This window comes from Oenanthe melanoleuca, chromosome 1 (genome assembly GCF_029582105.1).
Source record: "Oenanthe melanoleuca isolate GR-GAL-2019-014 chromosome 1, OMel1.0, whole genome shotgun sequence".
In the NCBI taxonomy this organism is placed as follows: domain Eukaryota; kingdom Metazoa; phylum Chordata; class Aves; order Passeriformes; family Muscicapidae; genus Oenanthe; species Oenanthe melanoleuca.
The window spans coordinates 15,778,150-15,786,963 of NC_079333.1; the positions used below are offsets into that span (position 1 = coordinate 15,778,150).

Consider the following 8,814-nt stretch of genomic DNA (forward strand, 5'->3'; position numbering starts at 1 on the left):
CCAAAACTTAAACAATTCTTACAATATAGGTTGGAAGGATTAAAGAAGTAACAACATGAAAGCTCACTTACTCAAATCCTCAGTTCATGGAGGAAAACTAATACTGTGAGCATTCCTAAAATTCCTCTCATCTGAGACCCTGCACACCTAATAACCGCTCACTCTTGGAAGAGAAAATTTTAAAAACCCCATGAACATAAGCATACACACATGCTAATATAAAACCCACATAAACACTTGAAGCACAATCAATCAAGTTCTGCTTTGAGAACACAACCAAGCCTGCTACTACAAAGTTTTCATTCTTTATCAGTGATTGTGAGATAATGTTTTTCATAAGGACAGGAATATTTCCTCCTAAGTACCAGCTATAAATCTTTATTCTGCTTTATTACAGAGAAGTACCTCCATTTTTTCCCCTCCCTACTAGTATACAATTTTGAAAACTATGCCCAATGGTTACCTGTAAAATTACCATCTCTACATCCAAATGATTATATATATATTTATTTATTTCCAAAGAACATATAAATACTTATCTTAATGCTTAATTACTTATCAGTACTGCTACCACATTTAAAAAAGGAATACACTTTTGTTTAAGTACACAATATAGAGACCAAAGCAAGATGCTTATCACGACTCATTGTAAAATACATATCTCATCCACAGCTCATTTTTCTTCATGTATTCAAAAGTCATTAATTATATTATTACAGGAAGGTAATAGTGAGGTACAGTGAGTGTAAGGTACTTTAAAATTAGGCTGTAGGTTAGCTCATCTGATTGCTTACAACTGGGAACAATTACTGCTCTTTACTAGCTGACTGGAGAATAAAGGTAGATATAAAATCCTTTACTTCCACCCACCACAATCTGATTAAAGAGTCACTTGGTGCAGATCCTCAGGTAAACCATAAGGTCTCTCCATTGATAGTTTAGGGGACGAAGGAAAGAAAAAAAAAAAAAAAAAAGGTATTCCAAAGATGAGAATCATGATTGCTGAAACCAGGTAAAGCTATAAGGAACTGTTGTTGCTAACTTACAGAAGAAAAATAGTAGTAAAACAGATAACACTGTAGAGGAATGTACCCAGTGCAGGCAGAGTGCAAGAGTAGGAACAGAGTAGCAGAGTAGAACTTGTGTGATGTATTTCTCATCCACACAAACATCTCACACAAGGCAGACAAACTTTCAGCAAACTTTCATACAAAGCTCAGCACCACCACCACATGCAAGAGTGCAATCAACATCCTGTGGACAAATGAGTGTCCTGGAAGAGTTTAAGGAAGCTAAAAGGCATCAAGTTGTCACTGAAGCTGACAAAAGCACACACACTTGCGTAGTTTACCAAAATGCTTTTTGAACATTCTGAGTCTGAATGTTTCAAGTGTCATTAAAAATACTAAATCAGAGCACAGAAACCCACGGAAATCAATGACAGCTGTACCTTTACTACTTTGTAAAATGTAATCAGCTGTTTTTCCTGAAAGTCTCAGTCTTCAATCTTAACTCTTCGTGCTAAATCCAAGGACTTGGAAAATGAAATTTCAGTATCTAATGATCACCAAGATACAATGGGAACACCAAATCCAGAGGCAGCATCCACCCCCACATAAAGTTTGCCTTCCAAATCCTTTCATTCCCCTCAAAACTACAAGTTTTTCAAATTCAAGAGAAGCAGATTGAAGAGCAGACTAGACTGGAGAAGGTCTTGACACAAATCATTTGACGTTCTCCCTCTCCTCGTGGACAGCTGAGGACCTGGCACTCCAGTCAGCCTTGCAGAGCAGCTATTCCTATCCAGCAGGACCTCACTGTGCCTCTGTGACAAGGAACTTCCTTATCATCAGCTGAACATGGAAGAAGAGAGGAGTCATCCAAAGGCACCCAACTCAATCTAGGATCCAAACCTAACAATTGTCTCAAAGACTCACTGCCAAATAAAACACAGTAATCTATCTTGTTACCACCAATTGTAACACACCTAAAAGCAACCGGGGCAATAAACAACCTAATACGGACCTGTGGTCCTTCTGTTTTAAGCTCCACTAAGCCATAGTGCTAGCAGGAGCCAAGCAAAAACACTTGAGCTACAAGAGTCATATCCTATGAGCTCAGTGCTTTCTTTTAAAGAGCAAAACTCTCTTATTTTCCATTGGTGAATAAACCAAATTCAAATAATCTTATAGAGAAGAGCTAACTTTTTATTCCTAGAGTGAGATATTATGCAGCCCCACCATCCAAATTAACTCAGCCTACATGTGTTTGGCTATTTTCTGATCTGCACCTACCACATAATTCCCATATATGATCCAGCTAAAGGTTACCCAAATGACTAAAAATGTAAAACCCTGTTTCTTAGTCTTTCCTTAGTGAACAAGCATCCATCAATACCACGCTGGATATCAATCCTCTCCAGCAATCACAGTAAGTGTCACTTGTACACAGGTGAAGTTCTGAAATAAGAGAGCAGAGACCAAAGCTCCCCTTAGTAGCTGCAGAACCCAGGCAGGACACACCTTGGCTGCCACTGCTCTCTAAGCTGCTTGAACTTGGGCACCCAGATGTTAATTCAGTTTTGATCACCAAAGTGATAAAACTAGCAAGATTAATTTACCACTTAGCAAACAGTAAGGGTCTCTTCAGTTAGCACCATGCTTCTAATATATCTGTATTCTTGGAACACTTCAAATTTCTCAACAGTTGGAAAAAATACAATTGTAGACCCTCAAAAACATAGCCTGGAGAAAACAAAGTCTTGGTGCTACTCTTATGTGGATCTATTGAGTAAGTTCTAGCAGCTCAGTAATTCCATCAGTTCTCTTAGGGTGGACATTTACATTTCCTATAAAAAAATTGTCATCCACAAATGTGAAGTCTAAAGTGACAACGATCACTTACTACTGCTAAAACAAGACAGTTTAGATAAGACATAGCTCATTGAAAACATACTACAAAGGCTTTTTTCTACAGTTTTATTTCTCTGTCTTTGCCCCCAGCTATCTCTCCTTTTAAGGAAATAGTTATATTACAGATGAATGCCTACAGTGGTTAATAGCTGCTGATTCACATTATGCTGACAAAGAATGAACAAGCATTTTAGTGTGCATGCTCACTGCTTCATCTTCAAATAGGCTGCAAAAGAAGAAAGTGATAAAAAAAGCAAAAAGCAAGCTTTGCTGCCCAAGAACAATGCTTTCTCCTCTAAGAAAAAAGTACATTTAATCTTCAATTATTAATAGTCATAATTCTAAATTGTCTTCTTTATTAGTCCAATACCTAGATGATATCCTTGACAGTTTAATTACATAAATGAGATTTTTAAAAATTACTAGTTTGTATTTTTGTAGCATAATTTTAAAGACTGCATTTGGACTCTTGTCAAGTCACAAGCAAGTATTAAAAAGAATCACGGGAAGTCTGGCAAGTCTTAAGTCTGTGCTAAGAGTCTTAATTTGTTTTCCAGGTTTTAAGACTGAATACATACTTTTTCTCAGTATTTGCAAGCTGTATGAGAAGTTGAGACCTGAAGCAGAGCATGGGGGATCCTGAGAACATTAGTAGTCACAAGCCTCTAGAAGTCATGATTTAAAAGAAAAAGAGATTGATGCCATGTAACCAAATGTAGACTCTCCAAAGAACACAAGTTTGAAGTTTCCCTCTGAGGATGACACAAAGTCAGTATCAAAGCCAAATAAACCCCAAACTACTCGGCAGTTTCCCATTATTTTAACAACACTAATTGTTTAATTTTTGGATCAGGAATAAAAATCATGTTGTAGGATTTGTTTTGTTTCACTGCTAAAAAATGAAATAAGTCTGAAGGGATTTCAGAGACCCATCTGAAAAATCCTATCACTTACAGACCTTCAGTTGTGCTGGTATTCAAAGAGAATTACTCTGGAAAGATAATGATGCACAGACTCTCTAAAGAACTTAAAAAAAAAAAAACCCCAAAGTACCCATCAACAACAAAAATAACAAAAACAACACCCCAAAAACAAAAGAAAAAAAACGGTTTTATTTTTTCTCAAACAAGAACTAGGTTAGATAATAAAATATTCACTTCGGAAAAGTAAAGCAGGCACAACTAAAAATCTACCAACTCCTGCCTTTACTTAAAGGACAAACACTTTTATATTTAGAACTACATATTCTACTCTTTGCTACAGTTAAACAAACCATATGAATAACTTTGTCTGAATGACTACCACAATCCATTCACAAGTATATATCTCAAAATATTTATAATGAATACTAAATTAACCATTTAATATATTTTAGCTTACAAGGATACAAGAAACAACCTGAAAGAACTGTGAAACAGTTATATTGCCAAGTCAAAGGAAATACTGGTTGGAAATTACATTTAGAATCTCATTTCTGGTATAATCTGTTTAACTTTGATTTGTTTCCACAACTGTTCTTCACAGTATGTGAAACTGAAACAAATCTACAAATATTTTAGACATAAATCAGAAAGAACATCAGAAACATTTCTATGAAAACTGAACAGCACAGGTTTATCAGAACTAACAATACTGATATAAAATTAAAATACATCTCTCTCTCTCTCTATATATATATATATATATGCACTAGACCAGGCTTCAGACAGTAGCCCTAGCAAAGGTCTCCACCAAATCACATTGAACTATCTCAGTCTTCCCATCCTGAAACTGAAGACTATTTCCTATCTGACATATAATGTCAAAAGACATGATCTTACAAGCTGACCTGTCAATAACCATTTTTGGGATGGCTCCACATAAAATACTGACCTGCAACTCTGGGAGCCCCAACATCAGAAGGACATGGATCCTCTGGAATGAGTCCAGAGAAGAACACAAAGATGCTCTGAGGGCTGGAGCCTCTCTGCTCTGGAGACAGGCTGGGAGAGCTGGAGGTGTTCATCCCGGAGAAGAGAAGGCTCCAGGGAGACCCTAGACGCCCTGCCAGTGGCTAAAGAGGCTTCTCCAAGAGCAGGAGAGGGACTTCAGACAAGGACCAAGGACAGGACAAGGGGGAGTGGCTTCCCATTGACAGAAGGCAGGCTTAGCTACTAGAAAAATTCTTCCCGGTGAGGGTGGTCAGGCTCTGGCACAGGTTGCCCACAGAAGCTGTGGCTGCCCCATCCCTGGAAGTGTTCAAAGCCAGGCTGGACAGGCTTGGATCAACCTCATCTAGTGGAAGGCGCCCCTGCTCATGGCAGGGGGCTGGAAATGGATGATCTTTAAGGCCCCTTCCAACACAAATCACTGCAGGACTCTGTGATTTGATTACCTTAAAAGCAGCACGAACAGGGTGAGCAAGAGCCATATATTTACTTATCAAAGTACTCGTCAGTGGGCCAAGACTGGAATCCAAACACCTATAAACATTATATTGACAGTTCAAATAAAGTCATTCACAAACAAAGTATCTCAACACAACTTTTAAGATAAATTAAATATTCTTTAAGACACAGGCTCTCATTTAAAGACATCGAGTTACTGATACCCTAGGCTACACCTCTCCCACTCTCCGATGTATGTTTAATGATTAAACTCAATTTATTTGTATTTCACCAATGATTCTAAAGTCAATTTACCCTTCACAGCACACTTTCCCCTTTTAAAGCTTTAGTAGCTGATCAGTCAGTTGAGCCTCATTCTGACCTTCTAACTCACATTTATACCAAATACTACATTTTCCCTTCATACTTAACAAGAACAAAACTTTCTTCCACCCTTAAGAGGAAAACACTACATACTGCTGGAAACAGTGACTTGTGACGCAGCCCATGATTTTTTTACAGCAAAGTAAGCCTTTCCATCACTTTCAGTCCCCTCTCCAGACTGCTTACCTCTGAATTAGAGGTGGGGGCAGGGAAAGCTGCTGGTGGATCCTCACACGTTATCGCCACTGTGGTCACACTAGGCTGAATCTACACAACTTAATGATTGGTTCAGCAGTTAATTTTGGCTCACTCAATGTTTTGTTCCTACCCACACTTGCATCAACTAACACATTACCTCTGGTTTTACTAAGGACTACATACAAACAGGACTCATGTTATGAATACCACAAGTTTTCTTCCTACTCCCCAAAACCTTCCCCATGAAACTGGCAGTGGTTGAATTCTACAGGACAATTAAAATGCCAGCATTCGGACACAAATATGAACCCTCTGAATGATCTACCACTCTTCTTGGCCCCCACATCAGCACGTCCAGTGCAGGGAGAAAGACAGGACTGTGGCTAAAAGAAAACCCATGGAGTGCTTATAGAAAGACTCTGATTATCAAACTTGGAAGGTAGGGTTGACATGACAAGGCGATTTGTTCAGCCATGTTTCCCTAAACCATAGGGCGGAGTTATTTGGGACTTACAGAACTCAAGTGTAAAGACCTTCCACAAGAGTGACCACCTGATCTAAACAAGCACGTAAAGGGTGTGGGTTTTAATACAAGACCATTTGTATCACAACAAATTTATTAGTGCTCAAAATATCATTTGCATGAGAATTTCAGAACCTATTAAAAGCCATTAAACATTTAACACATATAAACTCAAAGATAAAGCTGATGGAAGCTAAAGCTGTACTTCAGCATTTTGGTTAAAATTAGGAGTGTGCTAGTGAAGCAAACTTTTCAAACACCCCATTTGTTATGCTTTTGTACACTTCACAAGATGAACCCAGACAAGAGTACATTCTTTTTTAGAGTAAACTGAAAAACACACTCTAGAAGTTCTCAACAATTTCAATTACTAATACTAGCTTTTTTTTTTTTTTTTTCCTCCAGATTTACTAAGCCAGGTCAAAGAGAGCTCTTCTGAAAAACACAGTGGGTATTCAGTTTTCAGTGACAACTGTTTCTCTCTGTGAATCTGCCTATTTTGGGCCTCATTGTTTGCTAAGGTACACACAAGCTTACTCACTTGAGTTAGGGCATCCAAGTGCAATTATGCCATTTAAGTCACTTTTACAGTTAAACTCATATTACAAATCATATTTCATGGTCTACCTCAGATGCTTGAATTCAGACTCATCATGTTGACAGGAATATAGTTCTTCCTTTTCTTGCTGTGCGGTGTAATACTTGAGATTAAAGAACTGATTCTATAGACTAGAGCATTCTGAGTGCCACATCACCTTAATTTACAGTGCTTCTGGATTGCAATTATTCCATTACTGCAGCCAGATGTTTTTCACACAAACTGCCTTCCTCACTCAAGTGCCTCAAATTAATGTGTCTGTCAAAATTTACTACACAGTTATCTTCGCTGCTAAAGCACTTTCTCCCTCCTTTTTTAGTTCAATAAAGATTTGGAAGACCGAGTCGTAGATGATTTTGGGATTACTGTCAGGTTAAAACGAGTAACTGTTCTTTTGCGATTACTACATTTCCACCAAGCCCCAAAACACGCCAAGGATCTCACCGCACAGAACAGGACGGACAGGAATTGTATTTCGTTGTTTACAGTCTAAAAGAGACTTTCCCCAGCTGCCCCCAAAGGGCAACAAACACCAGCGGAGCGGGGTTCGCTCCGACTTCCAGCGGGGCCCTTCCGCACAGTGCCGGCGCGGGAGAGTCACGCCCGTGTCAGCGGGGCACAAGGGCACGCGTGCGAGCCGGGGGCGCGGCTGCGAGCGCGGAGCGCTCTGCGGGAAGGCGTGCGGGGCCAACACCCGCACCCAGGCACCGCCGAGGGACAGCGGCCGCCGCTGCCGGGCGCCTCCGCCACCGCGGGCGGGACCCCCGACCCCGAAGGCGTCACGGAGGCGGAAAGGCCGCATCGCTGACACCGCCCTGCGAACGCGCCGCGACCCCCGCCCCACCGCCGCATAGGCACCCCCGCCGCCAACCCCTCACCGCGCACACTCCCGCCAGCAGCCGGTTACGGCCGTACCTCAGCGCCCGCCGCCGCGGGCCGGAGGGGAGAGCAGGGCAGCCCCGCCGCCGCCTCACGCCGTCGCTTCTCGCCCCGCGCGCGCCGCCCGGGCCCGGCCGCTCCCGGCTCCGGCTGCGGCCCGACTGCGGCGCGCGCCCGTCAGGTGACTGCCCGCAGCGCCGCCCGCGCGCCCCCCGCGCCCCCCCGCGCGCGCACGCCCCGCGCACGCCCCGCGCGCCCATTGGACGCGGCGCCCGCCGCCGACGCGCGGCCGCCCACAGCGCAGCGCTGCGCATGCGCGGCCCCGCCGGCGCACGGGCGGCTGCAGAGCGCCGGGTCCCGGAGCCCCTGGACCCCTTCCCTTCCCTGAAACTTCCCTGAAACTTCCCTGAAACTTACCTTCGCCTTCCCGCACCTTCACCTTCCCGCACCTTCCCTTCCCGCACCTTCCCTTGCCTTCTTCACCCACCAGCCTCCTCCAGAAGCTCCTGAACAAAACGCTGTTAGCAGCAAATGATGCACTACCAAGAGTGCTAATGGGAATTTCGTTGTTAAGATATTTTAACCCGGTTTAACAATTTAGTGTGCCTTTGAATCATTGGTTTTATGTAGAGTGACACTCTGTCTTACACTGTATTTAAGTGTCACATAACTTTCTTCAGCCATTTTTACAGCACGGTTTCAGTTTCTGTAGAGGCTAATTCAGGTTTTCCTTCAATGTCAGTTTGCTAATGCCTTTCACCTTGTTAAGAAGGCAGAATTTAATTATTTTATTTATCAGTTGAGCAGCGAATTCACCAGTACAAAGAGTTGCGTTACAAAGTAGCCTAAGCAATTTGTTGGAATTTCAATTTAAGAACAGCTATTAGGTAGCGGTATCCAAAAACTGGCATTTGGCTTGAGATTTGGTTACTAACAATACTTAAGGTATTCTGA

The 8,814-nt window shown here is 41.9% G+C and overlaps 1 protein-coding gene across 1 annotated transcript in view; it reads right to left on the reverse strand.

Moving 5' to 3' along the window:
* Nucleotides 1-8,031, reverse strand: part of BACH1 (BTB domain and CNC homolog 1) — a 26,511-nt gene extending 18,480 nt beyond the window's left edge. The window contains exon 1 of the mRNA XM_056494348.1: nucleotides 7,897-8,031. The gene's annotated coding sequence lies outside the window, so the exon portion shown is untranslated. The remainder of the gene's footprint in view (nucleotides 1-7,896) is intronic.
* Nucleotides 8,032-8,814: the final 783 nt, after the last annotated feature.